Source organism: Chlamydotis macqueenii, chromosome 4 (assembly GCF_036417535.1).
Source record: "Chlamydotis macqueenii isolate bChlMac1 chromosome 4, bChlMac1.mat, whole genome shotgun sequence".
NCBI lineage: Eukaryota > Metazoa > Chordata > Aves > Otidiformes > Otididae > Chlamydotis > Chlamydotis macqueenii.
The window spans coordinates 17792662-17809472 of record NC_141559.1 but is presented as its reverse complement, the minus strand read 5'-3'; the positions used below and the strand labels follow the sequence as shown (position 1 = coordinate 17809472).

General features: G+C 39.8%; 1 protein-coding gene across 4 annotated transcripts in view; it reads left to right on the top strand.

Moving 5' to 3' along the window:
- WDFY3 (WD repeat and FYVE domain containing 3) overlaps window positions 1-16811 on the top strand; it is a 184430-nt gene that overhangs the window by 36943 nt on the left and 130676 nt on the right. The window lies entirely within an intron of this gene.

The following is a 16811-nucleotide window of genomic DNA, read 5'->3' as shown; positions in this document are numbered from 1 at the left end:
ATGTGAAGAGGTTCATTTGCCTGTCACAGAGAGAGAGTTAATTCAGGCACTGTCAGAACATGGTCAGTTTAAAATTGCTCTACCCAAACAAAATTTAGGGTTTTGTTTATCTGTGTAGATGCTGTAGAAATACATAGCTGAGTGGTCACAGGAAGTTGTGTGGTGCAGTACGTGCTCAGAGTCAAGCTATATTAAACATGGAGATTTTAATTGATAGGTTTAAAAAAATATTAGAATGATCAGAATACATGAGATCATAATAGATGATCATTTTTTGAGTTTTTTCAAGTCTCTCATTTTTACTTTGAGAGGATAATATTCCTGCTCTTCAATAGAATGACAGGCTCGGAGAGGCCCATTCTATACACACTCAAAAGTAATGTTATCTCTGCTTTTGCCTTGAGTTACTTGTATTTAGATTTTATATCCTAGTTTCTTTGGATTGTATAAAAGCTGGGTTGACTGCTTGCTCTGAGTGTTTTTTCCCAATAGCTGTATAGTCCTGCTACAAATATTATGGCCTAGAAGAGGCTTCCTCTTGCAAGTAGAATATTCAATCTAATTTACTTTCACATTTTTTGTAAAGCTAAAGAGGATTAAGTGGATTTATCACCCGATGGATTTCTTCTTAACTAGTGAAGCTAAAAAAGCTTGTGTAACTATTAAATTTGGTAATGCTTTGTTTTGCTGATGAAAAATGAATGTAGCAAGTAAAATTTGATGAAGCTGGAGGCAGAGGAGGGAAGGTAGACATGTTGAAGAGCTCCTAAGCAAAGAAATTAATTTCCATTTTCATAGGAGCAATTGAGTTAAAATTTATTAAACTTGTCTGGTTATTGAAAGGATTTAGAATCTTTCTTATCTTACTTTAAAAGCATAGACGTGTGCGGTGTGATTACTGAAGAGTAATGTCCAAGCTTTGCTAGGACTCCCTTTAATGTATAGATCCTTCTGGAGCAAAAAGAAAAAAAAACACAGTGGAAAAAATGCTGCAGCATGTCAGCAGATACAGAAAGTGAAGAGGTGACCCAGTGGAAAAAGACCCATTAGTACACAGAAATGCTAGTTGGCATCGCTCGTTGAGGTATGTAGGTCTTAACAACTGTTCTTGTAAGTGGTGCCTATTCTTATGGAGAGCTTTAGTTATTTATGTGTTCTCACCATCTTTATTTTATCTGGTATAAAACTGAGAGTTGTAAAATATTCAAGGGGAGGTGTCACTTCTATTTTAACAAAAGCACACAGAGAGACAAAAACCCCAAAACATGTCCTTCAGTATGAAATTCTGCATTCCAACATCAGTGCTTTCGTTCTAGGTCTGTGCTGCTTCTTTAGTCTCCGATGTTTTATTCATTAACCAAAAAAAAATCTGTCCACAAGGGGGTCTGATAGAAATATGCCTTTTTTTACTGTAATAAAAAATACCTTGTTCTCTTGAACCTATTGTGTTGAGATTTTTTTTTTTTTAAATATATTCTACTTTATGGAGAATAAAAAAAAAAAGATGAAAGGCTCATCTCCTCTCTTGTTAGTCTCTTTCTTGACTTAGTAAAAGCAGTTAGTTTCAAGCAGACTGTTGAATGCAGACTGTTTTGTGAATCTGTGAAGACTGTCTTATTAGTATCACGACCTGCTGTTCAGATACTTACATAGGAAATACTTCCTTGGCACTTTATGCATCCTGTTCTTCCAGTTCCAAGGACATGCAAGAACTAGCAGAGCTTATTAGCTTGGGTTTAGAACATGAATTTGTCAGGGAGAAAATTATATCAAGCTGATTAGTTTGCTTCCTTGATGGACTGGATTACTGCATAAGGGACAGAAGTGATAAGACTTGAAATATATACGCTTTTGAAAGATGTTCTTTTGAATGTAATGCATATAGTGTTTTGTTTTGTTTTGTTTTGTTTTTTAATGCAATCTTCCCTGAATCACCATACTACAGGAGTAAAATTTATTTAAAATGGTTCAGTGGAGCAGTTAACAGGGATTTTGAATCACCGGGAAGGGCATTTGAAGTAGGCTTCCTTACTAGCTTGCTGTGCCTGGATTTGACAATAATGGCATCTGTGATTTAGATGATGGAGCAGAGTCTACTTACAAAATGTGCGTATGATGTCAGTTTGGGAGTAGATGGTACGGGCACCACAAAAGGTTTATATTAAGGTGTTTGCCTTTGTAATTGGAGTCAGCTAAGTGTATGTGTGTGTGTGTGTGTGTGTTTGACCTGAGTCACCCAATGTTTGTTTTTTATACCGCAGTAACTCAGTCAGTGTATATAATCTAAGTATATTGCGCTTGCTGAGTTGGATGGCCTCTTCCAACACTGTCTTTTGTTTGTGGTACTTTTCTATCTTTTAGTAAAATTACAGCACGGAAACCTAGTACTTGAATGGAAATAGTTGTTACCTTATAAAAAGATGTATCTGGATTTGAGGTCTTGGGACACTGCTGAGTTACACATGTAGAAGGTTAGCAACGCTCTTGGAAAGTTGCAGGATTTCTCTCTTGTGTCGGAGGGGAGCAGCAGGTTAGGCACTGTGGAGCAGGCAGCTGCTCTTGCAGGCTTCTAGCAGTGCCACCTTCCTGCCTTTCCACTGATGGCATAGCAAAAGATCCAGTCAGGCAGCTTACACCAGGGCTGCCTCCCTCTGGTCTCCATAAAGCAGCTAAAGCAGCTCATCTGGACTCTGAAAGCAGGCTGCTCCTGCAGCCCCTCTTCGCTTTTTGAATTTCTGTGTGCGCAGTCCAAAATATATGCTGCTGTCTGAGTGACTGCTTGAGGTTCAGAAAGGATGGGGAGGCAGGGGGCGAGGAGCAGCAGTGCTTGAGGTGTTCATGATGTGGATTATTGTTTGGCTTGTTGAAGATGTACATGAGGGAAAAATAACTTCTGTATCCTTTTTGCTAGGTTGCTGGAGGAGTTAATAGTGCTTCCCTCAGCACCTCAAGCTTTTTTTCTTGCACAGCCTTGCCCTAATGTTGGTTTATTTGTAGAAGTTCCGTTAGTCTGCGACAGAGAGAAAATATATAAGTAGGGAGGAGCCGCCATATTTTTAAGAGCTTTTACAGAATAAGATTTGAAAAGTAGAAATAATTGTCATCTGGGATTATGTTAGAGAAGTCTGACATACTGTTTTGTTTTAAGCCCTCTGCGATAGAAAGCGATGTTTGTGTGCTGTACTTTTGCATACACAATGCACTTCCCATAGCTATCAGGTTATCATGAAAGATTAATTTGCTGGCTGCCTTAGAGGTAACCACAAATATTTCACATTGGGTCAATTTTTGCTAGCGATAGATTAATGCCTAAAACTCCCTTTGACCTGTTCCCATCTATTGGTGATGCCACAGTCTCTTATGGATGTGAAATGTAGTGAGAATAAAAATTACCTCTGAGGTTAATTCTGTGGAGATTCTGCGCTCTGGTTCTGTAATCCCTACTGCTGTTTTCCTGACTTCTTGGAATATGGCTCTTGCTCTTTGGTATCCTAGCAAATGTTTTTCTAGCAAAATTGCAAATTAAGTTGGTAAGAGATACGCCTTAGCAGCAGAGACTTGGTGCACCAGTGGTGTAACTGGAATAGCAAGAATGTTGTGAATGTTTCATGCCCCATCTTATGTCCTAAATAGAGGGTTTTGGAAGAGCTACTACTGATGTGTGATAGCCTGTGAAAAGCAGGCCTTAGGCAGTCCGTTGGAAAGACTTCAGGTCCCATGAATTGAAACAAACTGAAAGCACAGTAAACCTAGTTTTAGAGCTTTCTCTTCTTTGATTATAACTTCAAAATGCTGCTTGGGAGAAATCTCAAAGGCATGTTTCTGTAGATGCAGGAATAACTGTTCAAAGTGCTGGAAGATTAAACTCTGATGTGCAGTGATTTTTGTAAGTGAACAGATAAGAATGGAGAAGTGGGCTGCCATCTGGCTGTATTGCAGTGAGAGTTTGTTAGAAATACTGTTTACTCTTCAGTGTTGATAAAAGGTCACTTAAAAAAAAAAAAAAGACAAAAAAGTCACACCTGTAATACATGTATGAGAGAAGTGCTAGCAAGAAGCTACTACTCACTGCTTTGCTCCGCGGTTCAGGATGATGAAACTTTTTCCTGTGGTAGAGGTGGATATCTTACCACATCTTCTATTTAGTCTTCTAATATGGAAGCCTTGCACAAATACTTCCTCTGATGGGGAATGTACAGTTGCTATGCAAGGCCCTGTACCTTACATCGAAGTGCATCTTTGCTAGTAAGTTGACTTTGTTTCTGTGCAATTTGTCAGAGTTGAACTGGTCGCTCTTGAATTATGTCATCTCTTGACCTTGGTAACAAGAGTGAAGTCAGCACTGTGATTATGCAGTTACTGTGCAGTGTGCAGGTTACACTATCCTGCTGAAGGCTGTTGTTATCTGGATGTGTTGTGGGAATGTGTGTCTGGTTTTATGCATTTTATGATTAAATCCCTTTACTTCAGGTACCTGAATATTGCTACCCCTCTGAGCTCTGTGTAAATTACTCAGCTTTTAGAGCGTACTTTCTTTGTTCAAATAATAGCTATTCTCAAACAAGTTGATGTAAAAAGCCCAAACACCTTCCTCTTTCTCTTGCTCCTTGTTCCCAGATTGAGCAACCTGGAGTAGGTAGTTGGGGGAATATCTGCAAATTCTGACAGAGAAGTAAAATCAAATTAAAGAAAGGAATGTATGGTAAAAAGGTAAAGGAATGTATGGACATATAAGAGAAGAAGCATTTGCTGTGGTATTGGTATTATTGTTGCAATTAAATCCTTGCATTGAGCTTTTAGTTACCTGATTTTTATGTGTTTTTGTCTGGCAACATGTTGCTGAGTTTCACTCTGCTTGTTGCATTTTGTTTGTCTTAAAGATAAACAGGAGTAGTTATCATCATTCTGTACACTGCTTACTGTCAAAGCTTGAAAGGGACACGAAACTAGAGAAAAGGGATAATGTTGGAAAAGTCATGTCTTCTCACTTGTGGAGAGTGAGTTCTGTCCCCAAGCTCTTTGCATGCAGAAATGGCCAAGCACTCTGCAGGATGTCCAAGTGAGTCCATACACTTTCACAGATACACTGCAGAAGACAGGATTTGTAATACATAACTAGTAAGTAATTTCTGTAGCTGTAAGTGACATTGCAGCACATTTTATATACAATTACTGTAACATTTTCCTTTTTTTTTTTTTTTAGCTTGTTGTTGATGATTATGTTTTTTCCTCCAGTGAGGAAGGATATTTCCTTAGTATGTGTATTGTGTTTATGTGTAGATGAATCCAAGGGGAGATGGGAATAAACTCTGTTTCAGTAGTTGTGTTTTTACTGTGTGGATGTTTGGGCTATTTTCTGGGATAAACTCAGTTAAAAAGCTGTAGTCATTGTAGTCATCTAAGCATACTTCTGTGGCACTGGGAGAATTTTTTCCAGAGAGCTGCAACTTCGATCCTAATAGTTTTCTGTAGCTTTGGCTATTACTGGAGAAAGGGGCTAGTATAGGGGTGAGACATAACATTTGAGTAACCATTATGGGTAATGGATTTCCTTGGGGAATCCTACCATTTCTGAATAGTTATTGTTGTTGTTATTAAAACAAAACACCTGGCAGTGTTAATCTGAACCAGCTCTTCTATATTGCATGGTGCTGTGCATAAAAATAGCATTGCATGCTAGAATACTAAACATGGCTTAAAAAAAAATTTAAGAAAAAGCAGAAAATTTAAACCTGAAGTTAAGAAAACCCACATTGCATCTGATCTAGATTCTGGTAAGAAATCTCTTTTACTTCTTTTGTTTTTCCAGAATAATTATAGAACCATAGAATAATTAATTCTATTGTAACTGAAATGTAAACAGATTTACTTTTCTATGAGAAAAGAAAAAGCAGGAAAAATGTCATCTTACAAATTAATTTGTAAGCTGTGATATGTAATTCTTATTTGCAGTGACTGTGGTGCAGACCAGATGTCTTTTTACTTGAGTGTGCATTTGTTTGTCTAATTCTGCTGCTTGTGTGCTTTTGATGTATTATTGTAAAGCGGCTGCATCAGTTACTGTGGTTGGGCATTATAAGGCAGGAGGAGGAATCCTTTCCCTTCAGCTTCGCAGTTCCTCCCTTTCCCGCATCCCTGTGCTTGTTGGGAGGGACCAGCTGCGCTCCACAATCAAACCAGCCTGGGCACTGGTACAGCCGGCGCTGGGGACTGGCAGCGCAAAGCTCAGGAGGGCCGCCTGACTGCCAGGAGGATGTTTACTCGCGATGGGCTGGCAGTGGCTTGTAGGCAGAGGAACTTGCCATCCCCTGTTAGTAATATCTTACAAGGAGAGGATTTGAAAACTAAGATGCTTGCACTGAACTTCAAGAATTCAAGGTAAGATGAGAACTAAATGAATGTGAACTGCTTGTATTTCTTTGCATGACGCTTTTTCCTCCCTAGGCTAACATTTAATTACATGACTAGCTTCTGTGAAGTTGTGCTTCTTGTTGTCAGACTCCTCTGGAGTCGTACTTGCTGTTATAAAGAGAAACTGAACTAAATGACAAGCTGAGATTTAGTCAAAATATAGTGATATTTTGAATAATGTATGTAATGTAACTGTGCATAATTTTCTGTGTTTATGATGTTGGCTGAACAGAAATAAGTGAAAAAATGGATAGGTTACATTTGTCATTCCACCAAAGGAAAAAAATAATTTATTTTAGTTTGTCACATGTGTAGCTTTCAAAATACAGGTAATATGAGCCTGTTTTCAAGTACAGTAAAGCAAGGTTGTTATCGACTTACATTTGCAAGAAGATTGTACAATATAACAAAGCTGGAGGAGAACCCATCATACTAAAATAGTAATTTGCCTATCTCTGGGTGCTATAGGCTTTACTTTTTCTCTTTGAATAAAAGAAGCTCACTTTGGGGGGATTTCTAGCTGTCCTATTTAATCTTACAGTAAACTGCATAAACTTCTGTTGAGAAAGTATTTGTTCTCTATGAAATAAAACTTTCATTTTGGCATTATTGCCAAGCAGGAGTAGAACATGGGTAGCGGAGAGGAAAACAAAAGTAGTTCTGAAAGTTGTTATGACAAATAATACATACACCAACTGGCAATAAAAAGTAAGCTAAATAAGCATGGATTTTTGAAAAGTTTGCAGGAGGTTGTAGCGAGGTGAGTGTCGATCTCTTTCCTTTTGTCCTATCACTTGTTACTTGAGAAAATGTCCTGAAGTTGCACCAGGAGAGGTTTAGATTGAATATTAGGAAAAATTTCTTCACCGAAAGGATTGTCAAGCATTGGAACAGGCTGCTCAGGAAAGTGGTTGAGTCACCATCCCCTGGAGGTATCTAAAAGATGTGTTGATGTGGAGCTTTGGGACATGGCTTAGTGGTGGACTTGGCAGTGTTAGGTTTACAGTTGAACTGGATGATCTTAAAGGTGTTTTCCAACCTACATGATTCTATGATTCTATGCTGTATGGTATGCAGAACTTTATTCCAGTGGAGCTCAGTAGGATGTCTTTGGATTGTCCTAGCTTCAGTGTAGAGGAACTCCGTCTAAGAACTGTCAGTTCAAGAGTAGTCCAATGCTGTTGTCCACACTTACCAGCTTCCTCATGGTGTTTCTGGAGGAGCCTTTGTCTGGGGATGTGTAGGAGGTGGTCAAGTTCAGCCGCTTCCTGTTGGATGCAAAGATGCAGTGAAATAATGCAGTAGTTGGAAAAGATCTGTTATTCTCTAAAAGGCAGTAGTGATGTGTATGCAAGTATTTCTACTGCTTTTCCGTACGTCTCTGGCCTGAATTGCTGATTATAAGGTCTTGGGCTGTTTCATTTTGTTTTGCACAGAAATAAGTGTGAGCATGCAACTTAAAAGAGGTTGTGATCATTCACCCTTATTTACGCCTATTGCTTCAGAAATAAACAAACATTTGTGCCCAGGGTTTAATGCTGATTTTAATGCTGATACGCTGCTGTTTCTGTTGCTCTCTTTCTGACTAGATGGTAGCAGAGAGAGGAATTTTATTACATCAGCCAAGCATGTGCTGGTAGGATCATTTTCTTGTTTTTCTTATCCAGGATGTTAGAAACAAGGGCAGCTCTATGGAGACAAATTTTGCAGGTAGCAGGCTTCTACTTACTGCTCTTTCATATGTAAATTTCCTAAAGGCATGAGAAATATTCTTCTTTTGGATATATAAATGGCTCTTTTACATGGCTGGAGGAAATTCATGCTTTAGATATGCTGTTGGGAAGAAAAAACACTACCACCACCACAACAAATGGGGACCTGCTTCGTGTAATACTATGCTCCTAAAGAAATCTGGTGGGTTTTTTTTAGCTAAATATCAGAACTGTGCTTAGACTCACTATTGACATTACTGAACATGCTGTTTGGGGCTGCCGTGTTTAGTGCATGGCCTTACTGCTTGGATGTAACAGCCTGTGCCCTCTTCCAAGTTCATAGGTTTTCTTCCCCATCCCTACCAAGTCCCAGTTATTTGGAGAGGCAAACAGACCAAAGTACTCTTCCCTGCATTCCTAATAACGACTCATTGTTTCATTGTTGATTCTAGTAGAATAACTTTTCCATGCAAGAGATGCAAGTGCCACCTTCTGGAACAGTTTTTTTTCCCTATGCCTTTCTTGATGTCTGCATACCAATCAAGCACACACTTATCTCTTCAGTTGCCAGATTATTTTGCTTGCTTGTTTGTTTGTTATGTTTATCATTTTGTGTATACCCTTCACTTTTTTATTCCTGCACCGCCACCCCCCCCCCCCCCCCCCCCCCGATTTTTTAGCAGCATTTCCTCTCCTGAATGGCATGATTTAGTCATTGCCATGCATTTCAGGTTGGCAAAGTAAAATTTCAGTTCTGCTCTATTCCCAACAGGCTGTAACTGGCATTCTGTTTGTTCAGTTAATGCAAATCAGTTTATTCAGACCTTTTGGAAACAAAGAAACCCATGAAAAACGGCATTCAAAGATGCTGAAGATATTTTACCACAGAACATAGCAAGCACTCGTTAATTAGAATTTGCTCCCCAAAAATACTGAGGAAGCAAACAGCCCGTTCAGTTTTGGTTTGTTTTTTTTTTTTTTTAACCAGTTGTTACTTATCTTTGTAGTATTCAGCAAACTTTTCCTGACGCTGCATAGATTAGTTGATTTTTAAGCTTTCAGTGTAATATTCTGATTATGAATAATCTACTGATTCCTCCATTTCAGATGATTTTGCTGAGATGTTTCCATTCTTCCAGTGTACGTTCAAAACCGGAATGGGGTTTCAGTACTTGCTTTCCTCCAGTGTGTTTTCCAGCTGTAGGTGTTCATAGCAGTATTGAGGTTTGCAGGGTAACTTGAGTTTGCTGTTCTAGTACCTTGCCAGCTAGCAGGTGTGAACGGGCACCATTACACCTGCAAGAGTGTCCACTTACAGAGCTGCAAATTAAGATGAATCTGGTAAATTTTAGTTTCCAAAAGTAATCTGCTGTGTTTAGGATATATGCAAACTGGGAACATGGAAAACCAGAATTTCTGTTCTCTCAGTCTGAAACTTGTTATCTTACTATGCATAATTTTGCTATAAATTAGTGTTCCAAAAATACATATCAGTGGAGAAATTTCTCCTATTTTTGTCATTATCTTTTGTGTCTGTGCTCCAGCCAACTTGCACTTTCCTTCTGCCTGTCAGGATTTTTAGTTTGCACACATTTTTGTCTCCTCGGTTACCACATTTCTCTGGTAAATAGTGTACTTTGCATTCCTTGAAGGAGAGGAGGAATTGTATGCCCAGAAGTATTTCAGCCTTTGTTGTAGTCAGGGCTGGATTGCCAGTTTGAGACCATACCAGCACAGGTCAAAGGAGTGGAAAAAGTGCCATAGTGGTATGATTGCACAAGCATGAGCAAATAGTTTCTCAGAGCCTGAATGTCTATGAACAAACCACCAGAACGTGCTAATGCAGGTGTTCTTTCTAACATAATAGCTATATAGAGCCACTGCTTTAATCTTTACTGTAACCAGTGATTAGGGTTATTGAAACACAGTAAGATTTTTTTTCTCTCCCCCTTTTTTTCCCTGGAGCAACCATTCCACATCTCATAAAGCAGAAAGACTTCTTTTACATGAGTTTTGTTTGGTCCTCAGCCCTGCAATGGCAATATGTTTGGCCTTGCACAAATTATTTAAAACCTTTTTCTGGCATAAATGTTACCTTTTTTTTTTTTCTTCCCAGCCTAAGGAGATGCCGTGGAGCAAACAGTTTGAGCTATGGAAGTTCAGACTTCCTTCATGGCTAGCAAATCCAAACTGATTTTTGGAGATCAGGTCTGTGTTTATATGACGATGAGGGGATTAAAGACCTTGCATTTAAATTCATAGATAAAGTTGTGTAGAACCCAGTAGTTAAATGTGGATTTCGGGTAGCCTTAGGGGCGGACTGTGTTTCTTGGTCTTGTTTTGTGAAGAGATGAAGGACCGTCTATACTGTTACAGGTACCTCGAAGATGAGGCTTTATGCACCTCTTAGTTGGACATTGATGGAATATTTGTTACATACTATTTGGCTTGCGAAATGTTAAAATTACTTGTGAAATTTCCCTGACCTTTTTCAAGAGTCGCTTTTAAACAAGTAGTGGATGTATCTGTTCAAGTGCTTACAAAAGCAGAATTACCTTCTGGTTCTCAGGGTAGTGTGTGGTAGTTCAAGACAAAATGAGAATTCATCTTTCATTTTAGTTGAAAAAGTTGTAGACTGAAAAATGTAAACTCAGAAATCTTAGTGAATATGTGTAGTCAGTCTAAATAGGCTATATTTGAACTTTGTCGGCATTTGCAATTCTTTAGCTGAATTATCGGTTTATTACTGAGCTGAAAAATGGGAATCCTTAAGTCTCATTAAAGGCTTACTTAAAGAAAAGCAATACTGAGAATTGCATTCGTGCTGGTGACAGATCCTAATGTATGCTAAATAAAGATGTAGGAAGCAATTTTACCAGCATCCAGCCAAAAATCACATTCTAGATGCTCTGTGGACAGTTTTGCTCCTGCTAGGAGAAGGTGGAACGTGTGCTTGCTTCCTCTTGCTCTGTCTCTTCTTTGCTCTCTGTAAAACTGACTTGTAGCTCCTTTCTGTTTGATAAAGCTAGGAGTTTTGAGCACCATCCCTAAATATCTCTGAACAATTATTTTAATCATGTCCTACATGTGCATCAGTAGTCCTTCATGCTAGGTATCTGTTATTCAGTACTATTGCAGTAAAAAATAAAGTTGAAGTAGGCTCTTCAGTCGCAAGGGCATAATGGATGGTGGCCACTTGAGATCTTAGTTGTCTGTGCTTTTCATATACAGAAATAAAAGCAAAGAAAATTGATGTAACTTGAACTGCGGTTTGGAGAAGTACTACATATTGTTTTCAGCAGTGATAGGGCTTTATGTTTAAGAGGTGGTGGAAGAAATGTCTGTAGCTTGGAAATATTTTATTAGAGTACTGGAAGTAATTTTGGGAAATAAGATTTTGTGGTTATTAATTAAAGAATTAGAAAATGCAGTGATAGAGTTATCTTCTGGACATAAGCTATCCACTTGTAAGTCAGGAATAAAAATAGACTATATACCAAAGTAAAAACCAGTCATTTATTTTCTTATTTGAACAAAATGAAGTGCAAGAAAGCTTGATAGAACTGAAGTTCATTTTCATTTACATGAATACTAAATGAGAAATACATGCATTATTATTCTTTAGTGAGACAGCTTTCCTCCGTCCCTGCACCATAGGTCAAACGTATCACTGTTATTTAATTGTTGTTGTTCTTTTTCACTGGATATAAAACATTAACCTTCAAGAGGGTACAAACCACAGGAAATCTAGTCTATCAGCACTTGCTATTATGTGTCATTATCATTAATAATTTGTGAGAAATTGACCTAGGAAGAAGACTGATAGTCTGTGTTTTATATCTGTATCTTTCTCACTAACCAGTTAAGTTCTTCATATTTGTTGGAGTATTAAGAATTTTTGTTTGCAACAATGTCAAGGCATTAAGGTCAGACTGAGCATAAGAGCATTTCTAATGTTGCAAGTAACAAAGAAGTTGTATCTTTAAATACTCATCTGATTTGAGTACAGGGAACAGGAAAAACATGTCGTGAATTAGAATAGCAATCCTCTTCTCTCTCTCCCCTCTCTCTTCTCTGATGTTAAAGCAAAAAAAAAAAAAAAAAACCAACCCAAAAAACCTGCATTGGATTCTCCAGTTTGGACACTACCTGTGAACTGAAAGAGAACTCTGCAAGCATCTCTTCAATTTATCAAAACAAAACAGTATTTCGTTACATTGGCCTCTGCACTTACATGCGTCTAAAAGAGGGAAGGTGATAACATAAGCTTCCTTGATATAAGTCTTAAAATATTTCAGTGCAAAGGAAAAAAAAACACAAAAAACCACAAAAACCACAACCCTGAAATAATTGTGCAGCCTTGCAAATCCTTGCCTGCACACCTTGCTTAATCAGTAATACTTTGCAATACAAAACTGGAGTGGACGTTGATAGTGTTTTCCTGTTGGGAGGATTTCTCAATGAAATAGTTCCTGTTTTAACCAGATGACTAGCTGTTTAACAAGAGGAAAACTTAGTACAGGAACAGGCGCTTTTATGACTGAGTCAGCACTCCAGCTTTGCTCCAGGCCCTGTCTTACAGGGACCAGGCGATATCCCCCAAGTGAGTGCGTGCTAGTGAAGTCTGTCAGGGAGAGCTGATGGCTTCCTTTTCAGCAACACAGCTTCCTTGGGCTTGATTTTCTTTGTGTGCAAGTAGTTGGTTTTTGTTTGGTGGTGGAGGAACAGGAGGAAGTAGTTGTGTTCCTCGCTTCCTCTCCTGCTGATGTTTTTGCCTACAAGGACAATTTATTATTCCTGTTCAGTTCTAAGGACAAATGGATGTGTATCTAGCCTGTAACAGTTCTTCATTGTTTCTATTGAAGGCCAAAAAAAGGTCCTTTTTAATAGTGTATGTCATCATCTTCGGGATGTTAGTATTAACTACATGGGTAAGGAATCTTAAAATCAGGAAAGAAATAACAGACATAGTGTGGAGGGAAATAACAGGTGGGGAATTTACTGATTGTAAAGGGACTTCTGTGATTCATTGTAGCAACAAGACTTATCTTAAGTTTCATTTTCCTGAGATAGTTGGGGTGGAGGTGTGCGCTAGTGTCCCATTATAATCTGCAGAGAAAGAAATTGATTCCTGTTTCACTGCTAAGCTGCTGATGTAATACCAATATAGTGCCTGGAGAAACACTTGTGACTGTAATTATGAAGCAGATAATTACCTAGCTGCTTATTTAAATAACACCCTTTTGTAACTAGATGCACAGCTTGGACCTATAATAGCTATTGTAAAATAAGTGTGTCTCATGCAGCTTCTGTCTGTCTACTTTTTTTCTTCACAAATGTTTTGATAGCTCTACTAGTATTACCCATACATTATCATACCCTAACTTGTGTTAATGATTATGTGTGCATGTTATGTTTTTCTTGCAGTTGTCTGTCTTTGAGCTTTGTAAGTTGTTGGTATTTTGTGTAACATAATTTGTGATCATTTGTCCAACAGCTTCCACTACCAGTAGAAAACATTTTCAAGTATTATTTTAGAGAGTAGAAGTTACCTCTTGCACTAACTCCAGTGAAACTTTTGAGAATCTCATGGGTTCATCTTGTAGGATTCCTATATAAACTTAACAGAAAAGTGAAGAACTTGATGAATGGGTTTATTTATAGGTATGTGTATATATATGAGACTTTTTTGCTTCAGTCTCCACTAGTGAAGGCTCTAGCCATATTGCCATAGTCGCAGAAGGCCAAAGCCAAGACTGGGAGAATGAAGAACTGCCCACTGTAGAAGAGCAGGTTCAAGACCAGCTAAGGAACCTGAAGGTGGACGAGCCCATGGACCTGATGAGATGCATCCATGGGTCCTGAGGGAACTGGCAGATGAAGTTGCCAAGCTGCTATCTGTCATATTTGAGAAGTCTGTCCATCATATTTTGAGAAGTTGTGGCAGTCCAGTGAAGTTCATGCCAACTGGAAAAGGGGAAACATAACCGCCATATTTAAAAAGGGAAATAAGGAACATGCAGGGAACTACAGGCCAGTCAGTCTCACCTCTGTGCCAGGGAAGGTCATGGAGCAGATCCTCCTGGAAACTATGCTAAGACATATGGAAAATAGGGAAGTGATTAGTGACAGCCAGCACAGCTTCATTAAGGGCAAATTGTGCCTGATCAATTTGGTGGCCTTCTATGACAAGGGTTAGAGCGCTGGTAGATAAGGTACAACCAACTGATGTCATCTACCTGGACTTGTGCAAAGCATTTTACACTGTCCCACATGACAGCCTGATCTCTAAACTGGAGAGACATGGATTTGATGGACGGACTGCTCGATGGATAAGGAATTGTCTGGATGGCTGCACTCAAGAGTTACAGTTCAGTGGTTTGATGTCTAAGTGGAGACCGGTGAAGAGTGGCGTTCCTCAGGGGTCCCTATTGGGACCGGTGCTGTTTAACGTCTTTGTTGGTGACATGGACAGTGGGATAGAGTGCACCCTTAGCAAGTTGGGTGATGACACCAAGCTGTGTGGTGTGGTCAACAAACTTAAGGGAAGGGATGCCATCCAGAGGGACCTTGACAGGCTGGAGAGGTGGGCCCATGCAAACCTCATGAAGTTCAACCAGGCCAAGTGCAAGGTCCTGCACGTGGGTCAGGGCAATCCCAGGCACAAATATAGGCTGGACGGAGAATGGACAGAGACCAGCCCTGAGGAGAAGGAGTTGGGGGTACTAGTGGATGAAAAGGTCAACATGAGCCAGCAATGTGCACTTGCAGCCCAGGAAGTCATCCACATCCTGGGCTGCATCAAGAGAAGTGTGGCCAGCAGGTCGAGGAAGGTGATTCTGCCTGTCTACTCCAGTCTTGTGAGACCCCACCTGGAGTACTGCGTCCATCTCTGGAGCTCCCAACATCAGAAGGATGTGGACCTCTTAGAGTGAGTCCAGAGTCCACAAAGATGCTCAGAGGGCTGGAGCTCCTCTCCTATGAGGACAGGCTGAGAGAGTTGGGGTTGTTCAGCCTGGAGAAGAAGAGGCTCCAGAGAGACCTTATAGCAGTCTTCTAATACCTAAAGGGGACTTATAAGAAAGATCAGGGGAAACTCTTTAGCAGGGCCTCTTGTGATAGGACAAGGGGTAATGGTTTTTAAAATAGAAGGAGGTAGATTTAGACTAGATATACAGAAGAAACTTTTTACACTGAGGGTGATGGAACACTGGCACAGGTTGCCCAGAGAGATGGTAGATGCCCCATCCCAGGAAGTGTTGAAGGCCAGGTTGGCCGGGGCTGTAAGCAACTTGATCTAGTTGGAGATGTCCCCGCTTCTTGCAGGGGGAGTTAGAGTATATGACCTGTAAAGATCCCTTCCAACCCAAACTATTCTGTGATTTTATATCAGAGCTACTCAAATGGGTCAGCTCTGCTTATGTTCACATGAAAATGTGCAGCCATCTGACAGCCAATGGAAGAAAACAAAGGAGTAATTTAAGTAAGGATGCTCATGCCGTGCCTTTACTGCTTGCTTGATTTCTCTTCACGTGGAGACTTTCCTGCTTCTAGGAGAAAACCACAATGTGTTTTACAAGAGCAACATTGATGTTGTTGCTGTCTTTGTGCATGTTTGAAATTTACTCATCTTATTTTAGTTTTGTTCTGTACAGAGCATGATGATACGCAACTGCCATTAATTCACCTTTTTAGCTCAAGGAGCAGAAGATGAGTGCAGTGGGTCAGGCTGCTTCAATCCTCCTGATAAACCATGTGGCTGTCACTGTGAGGATGCATTATAGAGCTCCCACTTGCTTACTTTGCTCTTTCAAAATAACTTTGAACTTCTTACTCAGCTTAAAAAAATCTAAAGAGTCAACAGCTAGACTGTCCAACTTAAAGGTTTCCTGTTAGGAATATGCTTGCTCAGACCTGCTGGGGGAAGTAACTCATCAGGGCCATGTAGCAAAGAATGTGTGGCTGCACTGGGTTGTACATGCTGGAAGAGGGGACATGAGGCACAGAAGAATCTCCTTTCCTGACAACCAGCTTCTGTCCTTGCCTCTTCCACAAAACTTGTGGCGTTTTTGGAGATGCTGTCTAATTGCATCCTTTACGTACTAGGCATCCAGCTTCGAGATCACAAGCTGACAGGGAGAATGATATCATCTGTTCTCTAAGGGATACAATGCAAACAAGCAGAAAGATTCAAGCATTAGAAGATGCCACAGAGGATTATCTGCTCTTAAGTTTCTTAAACTAGATATCTAGATATCCAGATTATTAGACACCACCAATTTTGATGTAAGGGAGTGTGTGTGTCTGTTCATTGTGTCTATATTGAGGCCATTAACCCGCCAATGCTGTGGGGCAGATTTATGAAAATAAGTTGATTTAATAGCTGTGAGGCATTTGGATCTGGCAGTGATGAGTGGAACGGAAGAACCCATGAGGCAATACGTTGCTGTGTATGCAGAGCAGGCTTTCAGTCTGGGTTGCAGTAACCAAGGTGTAGCATCACGCTTGGATGGATGGAGTAACAGAATACTGAGCAGCTGCTGTGAAGCAGGGGCTATGTCCAGCCTGTCTACTGAGAGAGGCAGGAGGCCCTTTGGGGACTACAGGAAACGAGCATGCAATTTAAGACTCTACTGTAATGCGTGCACATAGCCAGGCCAAAATCAAGCTCTACAAGCAATTACAAGA